Here is a 19,670-nt window from a genome sequence, read left to right as displayed (position 1 = left end):
ATAAAGACACTTGTTTGTATTAGCAGGCATTTGGTCCTATATGAAACACCCATGGAGACATTTGGTCCATGCCAAAGGGTCCTTGAAATTTGATCTTGTCTAAAATGTCCACGGAAGCATTTGGTCCACACTGACCCATCTTTTTAACTCCATGTGCCAGGATTAGCTAGTCTACCAAGGTGGGAAGTGTTATTATTGGCAATACAGCCAGAACACAGTTATTGGACCAGTGAAACATGATAATATTTTTTTATGTATCCATTTTTATGTTTAGAGGTTTAATTTTATAAACCAAAATTGTAAATAAATGTTATAGGTTATTTGAACCAAGGGACTGTTTTTTAAGTATGAATGTTTTTGATAAGACCAAATATCAAGACCTTTTGGTGTTGTCTCTGTGGACATTTTGGATAGGACCAAATATCAAGAACATTTTGGTGTGAAACAAATGTCTCCATGAATGTTTTCAACAGGATCAAATGTCATGCAAAGCTTATTTGTATTATAAAAAAATAGCTTGGATGTTTTTTATTATCCTAATTCAAAATAACTATGTAAATTGATTTTGTATTTGTATGCTAAAAATATATACCTCAATTACTCCTGAACATATATTTAAAATATATTTCTCTGTTTTTTATTATCACTGCAAGAGTAGGGATGGCAACTGAATTTTATATACTCTATTCTATTTTCATCTAGTTTCTATTCAACATCTTTAAGAAGTATAATTCTCAAAAAACTAAAATCAGTCCAAATATTTTATCAATAATTTTAGAATGAACTCAAAATTTTTGAATTAAATATTAATTTCTGAAATATGTATTAAGAATAAATGATTAAAAATTGTCTTAGAGATTCCATGATCATCTATCAGTTTGATAATTTGCTGGAAGGACTAACACAAGAGAACATAGAGTTATACTCACAGGTAAGATTTATTACAACAAGTTTTATAGCACCGGCACAGTACGACAAAGACATACATAGGCTACGGCCGAAGAGGTCAAATGCAGGCTTTACTGTTCTCACTTTGCGAGAATTGCAAGGATGCATCTCCCTCTTTAGCTCCAAACCACAGTGACACATGTGAGAAGAGCCTGCCAAGAATAGACTATTTGAGTTTTAAAATCCAAAGCTTATAAAGAGAGCTGGGTCATACACTTGCCACATGACTAATTATGGTATGGACCCCAAACTAGTCACCAGGCTCCATGAGTTCTCATACTTAACTTTAAACATTCTAACAACCTGGTTCATTCCGACCCATTGCCTCAGGAGCACAAGACTGCATCATTACCAGGTAATTCTCTGAACAGTCTAGTAACTTAGTGTTCAGATTTTTACCAAGGGTTATCAATGGCTTTAGAGGAAAGACAAACTGAGTGAAACAAACTTGCTATGTTAACTCTTTCCTCAAATATTTTGGAGGTGTTTCCCATGTAAATTAGCATTATACAGTATATTCAGTAATACTCAGAATATTAAATATTACATGAATAATATAAGGATTTATGTTACTCTGAGAGAGCAAATGGAGATCATTCAGGGCTGCGCGTATGAACACAATATTTAAGTTAATCAGCAAATGAATGGCGATAATTCTATACAAAACTACGAAGCATCTCAAATGAAAGTTTTAATTCCTCCAAAAAAAGGGAAATGACCTTAGACTGTGGTTTTAGCTTTAAAGTTAGATAGAAATTTTTATGTGTTCTTTTAATATATTTATTTTTCTAGAATAAAACTACCCATTGAAAATATCTTATTTCTTTTCATTAAAGTGTTTAGTTACTTTTTAAATTTAGTTTTCTTTAATTTTATGTCTTGGACACTGCTGTCCAATAGAATTTCCTTCGATAATGAAAATGGTCTTAGCATTATCCAATACTTCAAGGCATACATGACTGGTAAGCACTTGAATAGTGACTAGTGTTACAGCAGAAAACTGATTTTTTAAAATTTTATTTATTTTTAATAAATTTTAATTCACGAATATACATGAAGCTAGTGATGTGGACAGTACAGATCTAAAATAATAAGTTTAGATATTCTCTCCAGGAATCTGTGGCAGATGCTATCAATGACCATACATATGACCTTGACACTATACTTTTCCTGTATTTTCTTGATCTTGGCCTGCGCATAGACCAGAAGTTCAGAGAAATGAATTTCCATGGGGAGCAACCATCAGTGACAATAATGGATTGATGGAAAAAGACTCTCATTCTCATCCTCTGGTGTAAAAATTCTGAGACAGATATTATGCATGGGTCCAAAGGATCTCAGTGGGATTGAGTTCTACTTGCCCATGATAGCTTACTTATTAACATACCTTGTTGGCTTTCTTCTTTTTCTTGAATCAATTCATCACCACTGTACAAGTTGTTTCTGAAATCACTTCCTAAATAAATCCTTAATTGGCTTTAGCCTTCTAACTTACTGAAGACTGAGTTACCTGACCATTTTTGTGCCTCTGTGCACTAATGATAGCCCTTCCTTATCCCTCACTAATAGATTTGTGAGCCACGTCAGTATTTTCTTCACCATTGAATTCTCATAGTTAGGTGTAATGTCTGGCAAATAATATCAGTCAATAAAAATTTGATAAATGACTGGACAAGTAAATGAGTAAATAAATGTGTGGATGATCATTAAAAATAAGGCATAAAGTCTGTCCCAGAAAACATGATAGTGTTTACTCGAGTTCTAGCTGCATCTAAACTGGTGGCTGTTTTGCTTAATTCTTCCACTTTATGAATTTCATTTTTATCTTCTTTTCATATCATTGGTCTTTGATGTTTAGATTATTTTCCATTTTCTTACTCTGTTCTCCTGTAAGGACTTACGCATATATTTGCTTTGCTAGACTGTTCTACTTTATCTAGTTCTGTTAAGATGTTTTCCCCAAATTTTATCCTTAGAAACCATCCTCTGTGTGTAGCTTTCTGATGAGTTCTTTATCCAAGATTTGCTGGTTTTCTGGAGGTTGAGATTCCATAGGAACCATGTATTTCATTACTTCCCTCCACACGACACCTTTATCTATGCAGGATTCTTAACAAGTAGTGAAGTTAGGAGTGATGCATCCTTCATTTTGAATTTAATTTGAAGTAAAATAATACAACTAAAAAGAAAAAAAAATCAGTTTTATTTAATGTATCAAAATCCCAATCGGAGAGAGATGACACATTATAGTTTAAATAATATGTGAAAGATTTATTTCCAAAGGAACTGATTACTTACAAAGTCGGTTGACTGTAGGAGAACTTCAAGGAATAGTGCAGGAACTTAGAACTAGCAACAGTGGCTATCAGTAATCCTAACCTCAGTGAGTCAGAACTGGAAAGGAGAAAGAGTCCTGTAAGGTCAGCTTCACTGAGAGAAGGAGAGATCTTCTATGGAAGAAACTGAGTTTTATCCTGGAGTCATCTCTCAGAGGGAACAAAACAAAACAAAACAAGATAATAAATATTCTCTCTTCTCATTTCTTTGGCTTCCTTCTCAGGCTTCTCATTGTCCAACCCATCAGAAGCCAGAAGACACAAGAGCCTATCAATACAACCTCCACAGATATCTCACGACAGTGAATAGGGTTGGTTTTTCCCCAGCAAGTTTAACTATCACCAACCAGCAGATGTTTTAAGAAGTCAAAGTGACTTGACTGAAAATGGAGGACACTTTCTGGTAGTACAGGTAATCGTAATCTTGGGCAATGTAATGATTTCTTCTGTTCTTAGTTTACAGTATTAGCGACTGCTTTCTCAAGAGAGAACTTGATCACACTTTCATTCTTTCTAGTCCTTTCTCCTCGTTGTTTCACCCAAAAAAACATGATTAGTAGGATTTGAGTTAATTAACAATGATGACAATGATAGCAACAACAAAGAAACAAATTCTCTCTTTAAGAAGGAAAAGTATAATTCAGAAATACTAGTATCCCTTTCAGAAGAGATTCACCTCTAATTAAAGAAAACTATTAATTAGTATTTTGTTTAGTATTAATTAATGTTAATAATAATATATTATGTAGTATAATATAATATGTTATTATGTAGGATGCATTAATTGATTATATACTATGTCGATTATAGTATACATTTATATAGTATATTAATATAAATACATATATTGCTTATTCGGGTCCTGCATTATAAGTTTGTCATATATGTTGATAAAAAGCTAAAATTAAACACTTGAATCCAACAAAGATCATAGTTGGCTGTTTAATCAGACTAATGCAAAAATTATCCATGCTTTCAATTTTCAATTTTTGTTAATAGATTTCAAACATTCAACTTTTGTTAATAGATTTTTTTCCCTTTAATGTGAAAGGATAAGCATAACCTTGCTAGCAAATTGTTTTATTATAAGATCCTGTCTCTCTTCAACTGAAATTTAGTACTGCTATTCATTTAAAATATTTTAATAAGTATGGAAGTAATAAGAAATGATAATTCTTAAATTAGAACTATCCCCAAATAAAATCATCTGGAAGAGACTAATATTTTCTAATCATACATTACATAAATTGTTATTTAAGTTAACCAAATAAAACATACTTTGCAAAAAACTTTATGAAATTTATTATTATTTAAAAAATTCTTGAATATCTGAGTCTCTCTTCTCCAAAATATATATCATAATAAATGTAAAAGTCATAAATATTTAAATAGAATAAAAGTGCTTTAAACAGTTTTGATAACTAAACATAGCATAGAGCTTTGTCCATTCTTGAATCATGCCAGCCTGGCACTATGCTATACCTTATTTAAGAATGCAATGAGAAAGAGTCATAAGCAACCAAAATTTTCATCTATTGCGGTTCAATTTGATCTTGTTTTATGTGTTGTTTGCTACAGGAAATGATGATAAATTATATGTTTTACACTTTGATTGAAGGCAGGAGCTATGATATTTATACCATCTATAAATCTGTAAAATCATGCCTTGGTCATTAAACATATTTAATAAATATTCTAATTATATTTTGTAAAGCAGGATTTTCTTTTTTTAGTAATTAATAAGTGATGACAAACAGAGGTCATCCAGAAAGTTGAAGTCATTTAAGTTAGTCTGTGATGATTGAATTAGTCCTTCAAATTATTTTAATCCCACTCTTCCTGCAATGAAGGAAAAAAAATACCCTTGACTTTTTCTCTTCTAGTGGAAATCAGGCTTTATTTTAAAAATGCTCCATATATTAGTACATCCAAAATTTGTCTAGAATTTGCTACTACAAATGATGTCTTGTATAAATAGATTACTTATTCTTAAGTATGCATTTATTTTATAGCAGTGTTTTCAAGAATCATGGTGTCATAAATTATTTTTAGAATATTAAGTGCACGATGAGCCTATGGTCTCTGCTTTGGGGGAAGTTTTTGCTGGTCACTCTGGCTCAGAGATTGCCAGAGAATAATAGTCTTCGTTCCTCAGGCCTGCTCTGCCTGAAATCTCTATGACATGTGAACAGGCTCTGAAACTTTCCTGTCTAGCACCATGACGCTCGTAAATAATCTGAGCACATATCTAATGGGGGCATAAATAGATCATTATTGAAAGGTTAAAGCTCCCAAATATTATGATGTATGAGGATAGGAATTAAGATACTATATAACAATAACTGTTGAAGCATAAGGGAAAAAGAAAGTCGGCCTCTCGATTTGCCTTTCATGATCATTCATTTGCATGCTTTCTAACATTCTGTCTTTCTCAATATTTCCAATATTTCAATTTGCTTCTTTCTCAAAGTTGTACTTCAAACTTTGCCCCTTCACTTTCCTTACCTTCTTCCTCAGGAACCTCCAATGTATTCATTTCCACTAAAGAGGGAATCAGTTCTCAGTTCCTCCCTGGTATCTTGCAAATTCCAGCTTTTCTTAAGCAGTGTACTGATGGAAGCTTTCTTCACCCCATATAGACTTCGAAAGGAAAAAGAAGTTCATCTTCTCAGAATTCAGCCACTGTTTGCCTTTTATTTCTTACAACTTGATTTTTGATGTAATTTAAAAGCAAAGAACAATTTTGCTCCTTGATCATGAATTCAATAATTGATGATGCTTGATTTTTAAGAATTTTAATACTTTACAAGTCCATGATGGCAATCAAGCACATCAACAACTCTATCAATTCAATTTCCTTGCAGAATTAATTTCACAAAATTTTACTAATTAATTTTGCAAATGCTATTTCTCTGTATATTTACATTTTGTGCCATATTATATTACATAATATTGAAACATTGTTATATATCTAGATTTTCTAATACCAAAAGGCATTCTTTTCATTTTTTTATTCTGTAGAGAAAACACCTATTTATATCGTTTTTTCCCTAAAATAAATGATGATATATTCAAAACATACAAAATAAGTAATTTACAATTAAATACAGGACAAGAGGCATCTTATACAAGAGTGAAAATGAAATATTTAACACTTATTCTATTATCTTCCCATGCTATATTCAAAATTGTTATTAAATTAATTTAGAATAATGGACATGCCACTTTGGTAATTGCCTCTTAATATTCTGCCTCACTTTAGCAATGTAAAAATGTTAGAGATTCAGATTCAGAGTACTGCTTTGACTAGAAAGAGATGGTCATATCCTAAATGATTTTATACTTTTTACTATCTTATGTATATTCAGGAAATATATCTAGGGAGGTAACATTTCTCTTCAGCTGTACATTCTATAAAGTTATTTGAATATCACTAAATAAGAGTTACTTCTACATAAGACAGCTAGTGGTATCAAGTTGAGATTGGTGAAATATAGATTTTATAGATGTACCTCTGTATAAGAATCATGCTGTGCATCCTGTTGAATGTTGTATTTGTATTTTTTTTATGTGTTAAATGTTTGTAAGAATGTTGGAATTTCTGAAAATGTCCATGTACTGAATAAGTTGGGAGAATTTAGCCCTAGAAAAGCAAAACTGGTTTAAGTTCTGAAGTCAATTAGTGTGATATCACATGGTAAAAGGATAAAAGACAAAGTAATACATGATTATTTACGATGAAAATTCTCAACAAATACTTTCAAAATGCCAGGGAAAGTGTGATATGACATTTTATAAGGGAATATGCTCAAGAACATTACTTATTAACTATTTGGAAAGATTCACTATTAATGACAAATCTTTATGTCACAATTTGTTCAATAACAATCTCTGATAGAATGGTTGCCCTTCCTTAAAAAAGCAAGGTCCAGATCTAAGGTCAATATAAATGTCATCAGAGACAAGCCCAGACATCTTTATATGGTGTCCAGTTCTGAAACACAACAAGAAAAAAGAACATGTGTCAATGTGCAAACACTTTTCAAGCTTCAGCTTACATCACATTTTCAAACTCCAAAATGACAAAATCATGTAACATAACGAGGCCCACAAAGTCCAGAGTGTGAATCTAGGGATGCACACATCATTGTAACATGCATTCCTGTTACAATTCCTCAGATTCGTATAATTCTCCATTATAAAAAATTTATGCAGAGTCAGCACAAAGTGCTTTTTCTTATCTATCAGGGATCCTGGAAAATTATTTCTTGTTATTACAGAAAAGATTTTCAGTCCTTCAAAATATGCAGCATACTGGTTTCTACAACTCCATAACTGAACAAAATACATTTCATCAAAAATATTAGCACTATAAAAGAGTTTCTCAGACAATTTTCTTGACACTCAAGGAAAGAGAAACTATTATATAGACACAATATAAGTGGACAACAGTAAAAGGTTGGGATGCTATCAGATATCATGCTCTTTTTGTAGGCTAGCAAAGTAATTATTGTCTTGGAATAATTCTTGGAATAAATATACTTGGAATAATTCTTGGAATAAATATACTTGGAAAATTCACCATTTCATTTATTATTTTTCCAACCTATTAAAGTTTTGATCTAAGCAGAGACAACAATCAAGAGTTGGTTGTTATATTTATTTTTTGAAAATCTTTCTTTTGTTTTTTAAGGGCTATAATACTGAGATGATACTGTTTATATCACACCAAAAACTGCATATATTAAGTTTAAAAAAATGGTGTAGGGTTAAAAACTGAGTGACAGTTGAACCTCCACTAATTGTACAATTATATAATTCATAATTTTTGTGCTATATGATGCTTACAATTTTTTTTCTAAGATATACTATGCACAGGAGAAATCATGCAATTGTCTAATCTATCACAAGACTTGCATAGATAGGCAATCTAGCTCCCTGAAGAATCCAGACTTAGAAGAGTATCAGTTTTATTATTTGACAAAAATCCCATAAAGATTGATAGATAGATAGATAGATAGATAGATAGATAGATAGATAGATAGATAAAGATATACACATATAGATGTATATATTTGATTTAACTTCTCAGAAATCAAGAAATGTGAATGTTTTGATAAACTTTATTTCTCCAATGTATAGCATGAGGTCTAGCCAGAGGAGGTCATCAATAAATATTTGTTGTAAGAATAATGCGTATTGAACAATAACAAAAAATAAAGATGTCAGCAAACTTAATAAAATGTTGAAAAGTGTAAAACATAAAGTAATTAAATTGATATATTATTACATTACTGTAGATGATTTTAAAAATAAATTTGGCATATGTCAGATATATAAGCTCATTGTTTTATATAACTATTATAGAAACAGTCAATTTACTGATGCAAACTATAACAATTGATTATGAATTCTAGAATGAAATTATTTTCAATGTTCTAACAACATTTATTAAGAAATCATAGTGACCAGATTCTGATAGCTTGGGAAAAAATGGGGGTTACATTAAAGTATGCTTTAATCTCTCATTTTTACCTTTGTAGTAATTCAAAGAAAGAACAGTGGGATATATATTGTTTTGATAAACTATATTAAATATGGTGTGTACGAAGGTGGGTTGTGTGTGGGTACTTCTAAAATTATAGTCAAAAGTCTTTTTTTTGAAATTCATTTTAGTCTATCCTTGTCCATATAAAAACAGAATATTAAGTAAACATTTCTCCCATGAAGCTTCTTTACTGAATGGTGGAAATTAGACCCACAATTAAGAATATTTCTTAAAAGAATTAATGAATGACAAATAAGCTACTCAAGAGAATATAAACATGCATTATTATTGCTTAGTGTGACTTAAAAATCTTGACAACTTGATAATAAACAAAAGAAAATTAAAGATAAATAACTTTATAAAGAAAAATTATAAAAGTATAGTGACCGGAAAAATATAATCTTTGGAGCCTAATTCTTCAAATTCCAAAACACTGTAGGTTGCAAATATTATACACCAGTGGAAAGCACTGTGGTGTTGACACTCCTGAAAACTATGTAAATATTTCTGCCAAGATAATGACAAAAGAAGAATGAATGAAAATCTGTGGAACAAAGGAAATTAAGTTACTCTTTAAAGTTAGAATCTTGATATTTTGCTGAGATATGTAGGTTGAAGGAGACATGTGGCAATGATTGGAAATAAATCTAGCAGCTAATTTTAAAATTACTTCTCTATGGAATGGAAAATGAAATAGGCTAGAGATAAGTAAAAGATTATCAAGTTTAGGTTTGTCAAAGGGAGACAGAAAAATGATATGGAAAGAGCTTAACCATTGAAATCAGTCTAACAAATGGCCATATCAGGGTTCTGAAAATTATTAGCTTTGAGACCATGGGAAATTACATAGCTTCTTTGTGCCTCAGTTTGCTCATTTAAAAATAATAATAATAAAGATTCAAATGTTATAACTAAGAAATTAATGAAAATGCATTTTCCTTCTGAGTGAACTGCAAGGTCAAACATGACATGTGTGTTGCAATAAGAAAGAGTTTTGCTTTTCTAATGTACTGATTTTCTTCAAGATTAGAATTCTTTAGACAGAATGGTTCACTTTAGAAGTCAGGCATCTTTGATACTGAAATGAACAGATACGAGAGCACATGCATTTCTTTAAATTTATGTAGAAATAGTCCTTTGCAAGGTAGGAGACTAGAGGTTTTTGGAACTATCATTGATTTTGTTGCTGTTTTTGTTTAATTTTATTTTTCTTCTCAGAACTGTTACCTGCGAGTGATGTGTCTGTTAGTGTGTTATTTAATCAATTTGAGAATTTCTATTTGCATTATGAGATGAGGAGTATTGATTTCATGGAGAGTATATGAATAAAATGGAAGATATGAAAGCATACAACTGTGAATTAATACACTATGTTATCGTTAAAGGCTATATTTTCTTAAAGTAAGAATTGCACTAATCTCTAAATATTTTTCCTAATTTAAGAACTGTACTAGTGTCTCTACTGTAACTTTCTTCAAGCTTTGTAAATTACTCATATACTTGCATGTATGCAAAGAAATATTCCTGAGAGCAAATGCCCTGAGACAAAATGTCACATCCTTAAACGAACAAAAGATTAGAAAGCATATCTGTAATATGCTTTCTAAATCTGACTTTATCTTATCTAACTAGTTTACATATGCCATCAGGAGCCTGGATATTTAAGGGTAATTATTTCTGATTCCTCTCCATTTCTGTATCTTCAGCTGGAACATTCATATGCTGGGCACCTAAGGTATTTTTATCATTTTGTTTTGCATATGACCTTTTCACTGTTTCAAAAATTTAAGAGATGTTATAATAAATGCTCTTTGTAAACTATAATGAGGAAAGGCTGGAATTTTGCTGTGCTCATTCTTTGTGTCCATCAGCTTAACGACTTGTTAAAAACAATGACTTTTTTCGCATTACTCGCCTAAATAGTAACTTGGTTTGCTTATATTGTTATAGTTGGACAAATATGCATATAGCAGTTGCAAAACATCAAATCCTACCTTCATTTAATAACGTTGTTGAATTAAAGAAATGAAAGATTCACCATATTTTATACTTCTAGTGATATATTATGTAAGTAAGTATATACACACACACAGACACAAAGAAGCAATCACATTTAAAAATTCATGCAGAGAGAATACTGTCCTCATAAATCTTATAAGTTAGATGCAACGAATCAATTCCTTGAAGAAATAAATGACCAATACTCACACAAGGAGAAATAAATAACCTGGATAACCCTGTATCTATTAAATTATTTAAATTAATAATTAATAAGCTTCCAAAAAATAAAGTACCAGACCCGATAATATCATTGGGGAATTCTACCAAATAGTTAAAAAGAAATAATACCTATAGTCTACAATATTTTTCAAAATATATGAAAAGAAATAATAATACTTAATTCATTTTCTTATCCTAATATCAAAATCAGAAACACATAAAGGAAAAATAGAAACTAATATATGTTATATATAGTTGCAATTGATATGCTAATATTAGTTGAGGATTTTTGTATTTTTTCTTTCTTTCAATGACATTTAGATTTGATATTAGATTGATATATATATATATATACATATATACCACAAACAAGTGTGATTCATTCTAGGTTCAAGACTGTTTCAACATGCAAAAATAATCAATGTAATCCACTTTATCAATAGGCTGACAGAGAAAAATCTTTTGATCATAGCGTTTAATATAGAAAAATATCTGACAAAATCCAATAACTGTTTATTATCTTAAAAATCTTAGCAAATTGGGGAAAAAAATAGAATGTTCCCAACTTGACTTAAATTAAAAAAAAAAATCTAACACAACAATAAGGGGCTCTACACCACTCTTAAGTTTGAAAGATGACAAAGAGGTCTGCTATCAGTATTGCTACTCAACATTATAGTACAATAAGTATATTTTTACATAGCACAATAAGAGAGAAAAAGAAATTAAAAAATATATTAAGTAGAAAGCAAGAAATTAAAAAAACTTTATGTAAATACGATATGAAGGTTTATGTATAAAATCTATATCATCTACTAAAAATCTCCTGAAATAATAAGCAAATATAGCAAGATTACAGCAAACAAGTTCAATTTAAACAAAATTCAATTGGTTTTCTCTTATTAACAATAACAATGATAATTAAATTTAAATAAACATTTATAACATTCACCAAAAATAAATATTTAGGTGTAAATCTAATAAATTATGTACAAGTTTTGCATGCAGAAATTGCAAAAATTATAAGAGAAATCAAATAACATCTAAATTAAAAGAGAGAGAGAGTCTGGATTGGAAAACTGAATATTGTTAAGATGTTAGTTCTTCCAATATGATCTATGAATTCTATCAAATGCAATTTCTATCAAACTCTCAGCAAGCACCTTGTAGATATAAGCAAATTGGCTCTAAAGTTTATGCATATGGAAAGTCAAAACCCCAGAATAGCCAACCTAACACTAAAGAACAAAGCTGGATTACTCACACTTTGAGATTCCAAGACTTACTTAAAAGCAATTAAGTAAAAAAAAAAAAAACAAAAAACAAAAAAAAAACAATACCAATTGTCTACGATACTCTTATTAAGACAGTGTGGTTTTGCAAAACAATAGACACAGAAGGTATATACAGGAAACTGAATAAAGAGTGCAGAAATACATCCACACAAATATAAAAAGTCAAAAGAAATTCAATAGATAATGGGGATTATCGTTTCAACAGTGTGCTAAAACAATTGAATGTTCATGGGCAAAAAAAGTGCTTAATACACAATATGATTTTCATAAAAATTAGCTCCAAATGGATTTGTATTCATACAGTGACATGATATTCAGCAATAAAAAGCAATGAGCTATTAATGATTGAAACTAGAAATGAGTTATTATTACTGATCTACACAAAGACATGAATGAGTCTTAAATTTATATTGATAAATGAAAAAGCCAATGTAAAAAGGCTACATATAAATTTACATGATTCCATTTATATGACAGTCTAGAAAAGGCAAAACTAGAAAGACACTATACATACCAGTGGTTTCCAGGAGTTGGAGAAGGAGATCCTGAATATGTGACACACGGAGAATATTTTTAAAGCAATGAAACTATTTTATATGGGATGGTGACGGTGGATGCATGACACTATACATTTGTCAAAATCGATAGAACTTTAGAGCACAAATAATAAACTTAATGTGTGCAAATTTAGATAGATAAATATAAATAGCAGTGAGAAGATGCAATGATTGAATAAAGAGTATGACAAAATAATCTGTTTAACGAAAGAATACAACAACTGCGTGGAAGCAGGTGGGGCGAAAAGGTTGTCACCTGAGCCACTGGAAATAAATAGAGTCTATAAGACTAAAGAAAAACAACTCTGATAAAGTTGTTTTGCAGGACGGTCTAGATTGCAATGCTGACATGCTATACATATATACTAGAATTGATCGATTAAGGAAATGAATAGGAGATATTGAAAAGCAGATTTCTCAGTTTTGGAGTACGAGTTTACATGTAAATGAGAGAAAATGCTATATATAATGATCCAGGTGGTAATGCATTAGAATCTGAGACATCAGTATGAACTAATTTTTAGTTTAATAAAGGTACTAATAATTTTAATGAAAAACTGTAATAAAAAAGCTGTACGTGGTTATATATAGAAGCATTTATATGTGTATTTGTATATGCAAATGTTGGTATAAAAAACTTCTAAATTCTTGCTCTGTTATCTGAAAGAATCTGCAAACACAAACATCTCAGTAAGCAAGGAACGCACTTAACATCCAGATCTTTTTCTGTAATACAATTTTTCAATAGAAGGTAGCAAGGACTTCACGAGGAATGACAGATTCTACAAGTGGGGCAGGAAGTGTGCAAGTTGAGCCTGGAGCTTGTAATGGCAGAAAGTAAGAAAGTGCTCAAGACACATTAACAAGGAAACAAAAACTAAGCAGTGATGGGGATATGTAAAAGTCACAGGCATCAACTAAAATCACTTTCTAAATAAAGTAGTATTGGTTTATAAACAAAAATGTCAAGTAAATATGAGTCCCGATTCAAGTAAATAAATGACTGAATAAATTAGAGGAAAATAAATAAATCTCCCATGCAGTACACCAAATATTTTATGCAGATATTCTGCCCTTGAGGGATAGAGGCTAACTTAAGAGTGGGCACTTTTAAGAGTGGGCTGTGTAGAGTGACCTTCTTCCAAGAAGTAAATTATGTAATTAGGGGAAAACAAATAATTTACAGTGAAGAAACATGGCAAATAATCTCAGCCAGATAATCAAGGTTAGCATCAATAATAATATATTATTGTGATAGTATATTCCTTTGATGTTATGTGATGAGAGTGGCACTATACCCTCCTAAAACCTATATAACTAGTCTAATCTTAAGAGAAAAAATATTAGACAAATACCAATTGAGGGCCATTTTACAAAATACTTAACCAGTAATTCTCAAAACTATCAAAGTCATTATAAACAAAGAAAGTCTGAGAAACTATCACAGACATGATAAACCTAAGGTGACCTAAATGTCCAAAAAAGTATGGGATCCTGGAACTTAAAACGTATATTAGGTAAAACTAAATTAAACGTAAATAAAATGTGGACTTAAATTGCTAAAAAAGGTTTAAAGATTGGCTTATTAATTGTGACAGATGCACCATACTATATAAGATATATTAGTATTGAGTATTGGGAAACTGGGTACAGAATGCATGGAAACTTTCTGTACTGTTGGTAATTTTAAAAGCTTATTTTTAAAAAGTACTTCAATAATAAAATAACGATGAAATAAGAGAGTCTATCAGGAAGAGGACAATAGTCCTGGAAATGAAAATCATGAATATTTCTGGGGAAATAGATAGATATAATAGAGCAAATTATCTATCATCTATCTATCTATCTATCTATCTATCTATCTATCTATCTATCTATTATCTATCTATCTATCTATCTATCTATCTATCTATCTATCTATCTATCTATCATCTATCTATCATCATCTATTTACCTATATATATATGTCTGTCTTTTTCTATCTAGACAGAACACACACAGCAGGACCCAGGTTCAGAGTTTAAGTAACAACAAAAGTACTAAATTCTGAAAGATGAAGATACAGACTTGGATCCAATAAATTTGAAGCCAATGGATTAACCAGGTATATGTCTACAGAAAGTCGCAAATATCTTGCTAAAAGAGAAATGCATAAATTAAAAAATTAAGGATTTATAAATATTATTTATACAAAGAGTAAAATCACTTATAAAAGATATCTTCAAATGTCAATGATTTAAAAAAGAAATGAGAACAGATGGAAAGATCCTGTGCAATTATTTATGTAGGCTGTGAAAGGTGTCCAAAGCATTAAAAGAGAAAGAAAGTGAACCAGAAGATGGAAAAAGAAATTTGAAGATTAGATATGAAGATGTGCCAAATTCTATGAATATTGCAGAAAGGTGAAAAGAAAGATCTTTGGGGTAATTTAATTATGAAATTACTAATGAACTCCAGAAAGCATAGGTGGAGCAGAGACCAAATTTCAGTTTGTTTAATGGTCTGTTACAAGTGAATGAAATGGAGGAGCAATATACTGTATCTCATGAATAAAGGGGTGGGGTGTGCATATCATGATTGTATTAGAGTCCTGTCTCTGCCACTTGCTAAAGGTGTCTAAATAGACAAGTCACATGTCTAAATCTAGTTTAGTCATGTGTAAAATAAAGATAATAATATAATAACTCATTAAGTTACTGTGAAGTCTAAATGCTTGTAGCATAATTTTTGGCTAAATATATGTTCAATGATTAGTAGCTATTTTATTATTGTTATCGCATTTAAAAAATGGTGAAACAAGAGGAGAGTGGAAGAATTGCTGATTGTCTCAGACAATTTTCGGTGATAACACATTAGAATTTTCATTTATGCTAAATGCCATATTGGGTGAATGATGAATTGAGACAGGCATAAGATAAGTAAATTGGATTTAGAAATTGCAATTATAAGTGATAATAAAGGCTAAGGTATAACTGTACCCATGGGAAGTTGAAAAGAAGGAAAAATAGATGTAATTGGATTGAAAAGTTTAGGAGAGTTAAGGCCAGGATAGTATATATAGATAAATAATGTAGATGTTCAAAGGAGGTGCAAATTGATCAAGTTTCAAATATATTGATTCTCAGTAATATAGAGATCAATATTTTCAATTGTATAATAGAATTTTTATCTGTAATGTAGGAAATCCTGGTTCTTGGGTAAGTTATTGATATCAGAATCAGTGAAGTCCAGGTTCTTTCTTCTTTATAAGGACGTGCAATGACATTTGGTAATATGACCCAGAAGTCCCAGAAGTTCATGTTAATTACACTTGTCATTGCAATGCAATATATAACAGCATAGAAGTTAAAAAAATAGTGGAAAGAGCCTCAGAATTGAAGTTAACATTAGATTTAATTAAACTCTTTTACCTATTTGTTTGTGATTTTTTTGGTTTGGCACAAGTCGTTTAGACATTCTTAGCTTTTATTTTTTTAAAATGGGGTAATAAGACCAACATACAATTAAATGCCTAATAAAGTTTAAGACCTTTTAAGATATTCAATGAATCTGACTGCTGTGCAAATCTATTACACTAAGAAACATAAGGAACTCGAATAAAGGAATTAAGTAGCAGTCCGAGCTTATTGCAAACTAAAATTATCAAACATTTAATTACACATATGTGTGTGTACATATATAACAATGGTATAGGAGAAAAAATTATCACTTTTATTTTCCAGATTTGGGGTCATTGTGACTGTTTATATTTGTATAGTATGTCCCTATTATGCTAGGTTAAAGTTACAGTGATAATGAAACTTAATGATAAGGAGGTAATATTCATAAATAATATGTATCTACAATGTAATATGCAAATACAATATGTAATATGTATTTCTCTATAAAGAAATAATATTTATTTCTATATTATACATATTGCATATGTATGGATTTGTGTGTGTGTGTGTGTAGACTCCCACAACAATACTGATAATGTCACATTGCCCATTAGCAAACAAGCACATTAGGTAAATTATTGAAGGCTAATGAAACCGAGATGAATGAAGCCGGGCATAAAATTGCAGGATAGAGAACCAGTGTTGCAGCGTTGTAAAGAACTTGTCTTCGCACCACAATCCTGGAATGTATCAGGATTTGGACATATCAAATATGACAGAGAACTGAGAAAAACATGAATTGAAATAGAATAAATTAAAATAATCATTTTTACCTCTCTTTTCTTATACTGTGTTTGAAACACAGAATTCAGAGAAAAAGATCCTAGCAAAAAAAATTTAAAAGTGCTTCAATTAACATCATCAGAGACAGTAAAGAAACAAATCATCAGAAAACAAGAGTAACCAGATGGGGGAAGGGGGAGGGGTAAGAGGGATCAAATATGTGGTGATAGAAAGAAATCTAACTATGCGTGGTGAACACACTGTATAAATATATATATGCTTTATTGTTAAAGTGTACAGCTGAAACTTATTAGATTTCATTAACCAATGTCACCGTAAGAAAAATTAATAAATAAATATAAATAAATAAAGAAGAAAAGAGTAAAATAATAAGAAAAACACAGCAAAATAACACAACAATATTCCTGAAATTAAAAAAATATATATATTACTACAAAGTAAATCATTAGAACTGGAAGACAAAGATGAAAAGGTAATCATAAAAATAGGATAAGAGATGGAAAGTGATAGTTAAACATAATACAATTAACTCTTAAAATCATGACATTCAAAAACCAAATATTAAAAATTCCACAAGGATTCAACAGAAAAGGGAAAAAAGATAGGAACCCATCAAAGACTAAATACAAAGAAATCTCCTCAAACTGAAGAAACTGAGGTTCTATATTAAATGCGGCCCCTGAATGTCTAATCCTAAAAATGATAAAAGACTCAACTTGATCTGTTAGTGTGGAATTTCATAACACCAAGAAAATGAAAAAATTTGAATATCATGAAAAATGTTATATCAGATCTAAAGGAAGGAGTGATATGCACATCCTTCTATTGCACCAGCTGGGTTGGATGCTAGAATATGCTAAAAAACACTTTCAAAATATTAAGGAAATAATAATTTTAAATGAACACTGTGTACCTAGATAAACTATATATGAGATGAGGAGGCAAAAGAGATTTATAAGATTATCTCCCTGCCACTTTTTTTTTTTTTTTTAAAGCAAACTAATATTATTTACAGACATTTTATTAATTCATTCAGACTTAGTTTGGGGCCTACTTCAAATTTAATGCCGGCATATTCACATCTGCTTTTGGGAATTCTCATTTTAATACAATAATTACTGAAACTTTTAAAAAGAATTCTTATATGATCTTCTCTTTAAGACAAGGAATAACATATCTCATCTAATCTTTTCTTCTTGTCACTTTTTTTTTTCCTTTTTGGCTTAAAACTTGAGTTCTAGTTATTTTAACACTTCATTTTCTCACTCTTCACATTCACATCTCTATCATTTGATCTTGCTGAAATATTTTGACAGTTATTACTTAAGAAATAGTTGTCTGGCTCTCCCGATGTGATACGTGCTGAGTGATAATGCATAATTAATTAAATCCATACTTGAAAGATTTTTGTTGTTTTAAAGATCTCTATGATTATAATTTTATGTAATTAATATATAAATGATTTAATGGACTTCGTGTAATTGTAACTAGAATTTAAGAGTCAAGAAATTTTAGAGGAAATTTGGATAATACCAAGAGCACCAAGTAATTTTACCCAAGAGAATAAATACAGGGAGGCTGAGGTATTGCCCCAGAAGACATTTCTAGTGAGTGATAGAATTTGGTACAAAAGCAATTTTAGATTATTTCTAGTACATCACACTGTTACACTCTTATGTGTTGATTGAACACTTCTTTGAGCATGATTAAAGATTACATTTTTAAAATATATATGTAACATACACATGTTACATATAATATATACATATATATTTCTGTGAAAGTAAACATGCAATGTAATAAAAAGTTTATGGTATAATTATTATTAACGCCCCAAATTCTCCATGTAAATTCTAAACATTTTTATACTGTATAATGTGTGAAAGAAAACCAGTGACTGTGTTATTAAAAATAAAAAAAGAATTCTATGATATTGCAAATATTGAAATCTTAGATTTTGTTTTTTCTGTAATGTAAAAGATATCCCGTAATACTTCCCAGTGACAAACAACAAAAGACTTCTTTTCACCATATCACTCCACTGGTTTCTCACTGTGCCAGAAATTATTTCCATTCAAGGTTGTGTTTTGCTTGTTTCGTTTTTTCACGTTTAATTGTTTGCTTGTTTGTTGTAAACTAAATACTTTTAAAAACTGCTGTTAACATCCATGTGGTTGTTATGGGCTGAACCATGTCCCCCTAAAATTCATATTTTGAAGTCCTAACCACCAGTACCTCAGAAGTGACAGTATTTAGAGATAGGACCTTTTAAGAGTTAATTAAAGTAAAACAGGGGTTATGTAAGTAGGCTCAGTATGACTGGTATTCTTAAAAGAAGAGTAATTAGCACAGGAATACCATGTAAAGACGCAAAGAAAGCCAATGAGAGCAGTTGGGAAAAATCAACTCTGTTGACACCTTGATCTTGGACTTCTCCCCTCCAGAACTGTGAGGAAATAAAGTTCTGCTGTTTAAGCTACTCAGTGTGTGGCATTTTGTTACGGTGGCCTAAGCAAACTAATTCAGCGGTGTAGCAAAAATAAAAAGATGGAGGTACTGAAAAAAAGGCTTATTATTGGATG

Source organism: Pteropus alecto, unplaced genomic scaffold (genome assembly GCF_000325575.1).
Source record: "Pteropus alecto unplaced genomic scaffold, ASM32557v1 scaffold152, whole genome shotgun sequence".
Taxonomy (NCBI): Eukaryota; Metazoa; Chordata; class Mammalia; order Chiroptera; family Pteropodidae; genus Pteropus; species Pteropus alecto.
This window is presented reverse-complemented; position numbering follows the sequence as displayed.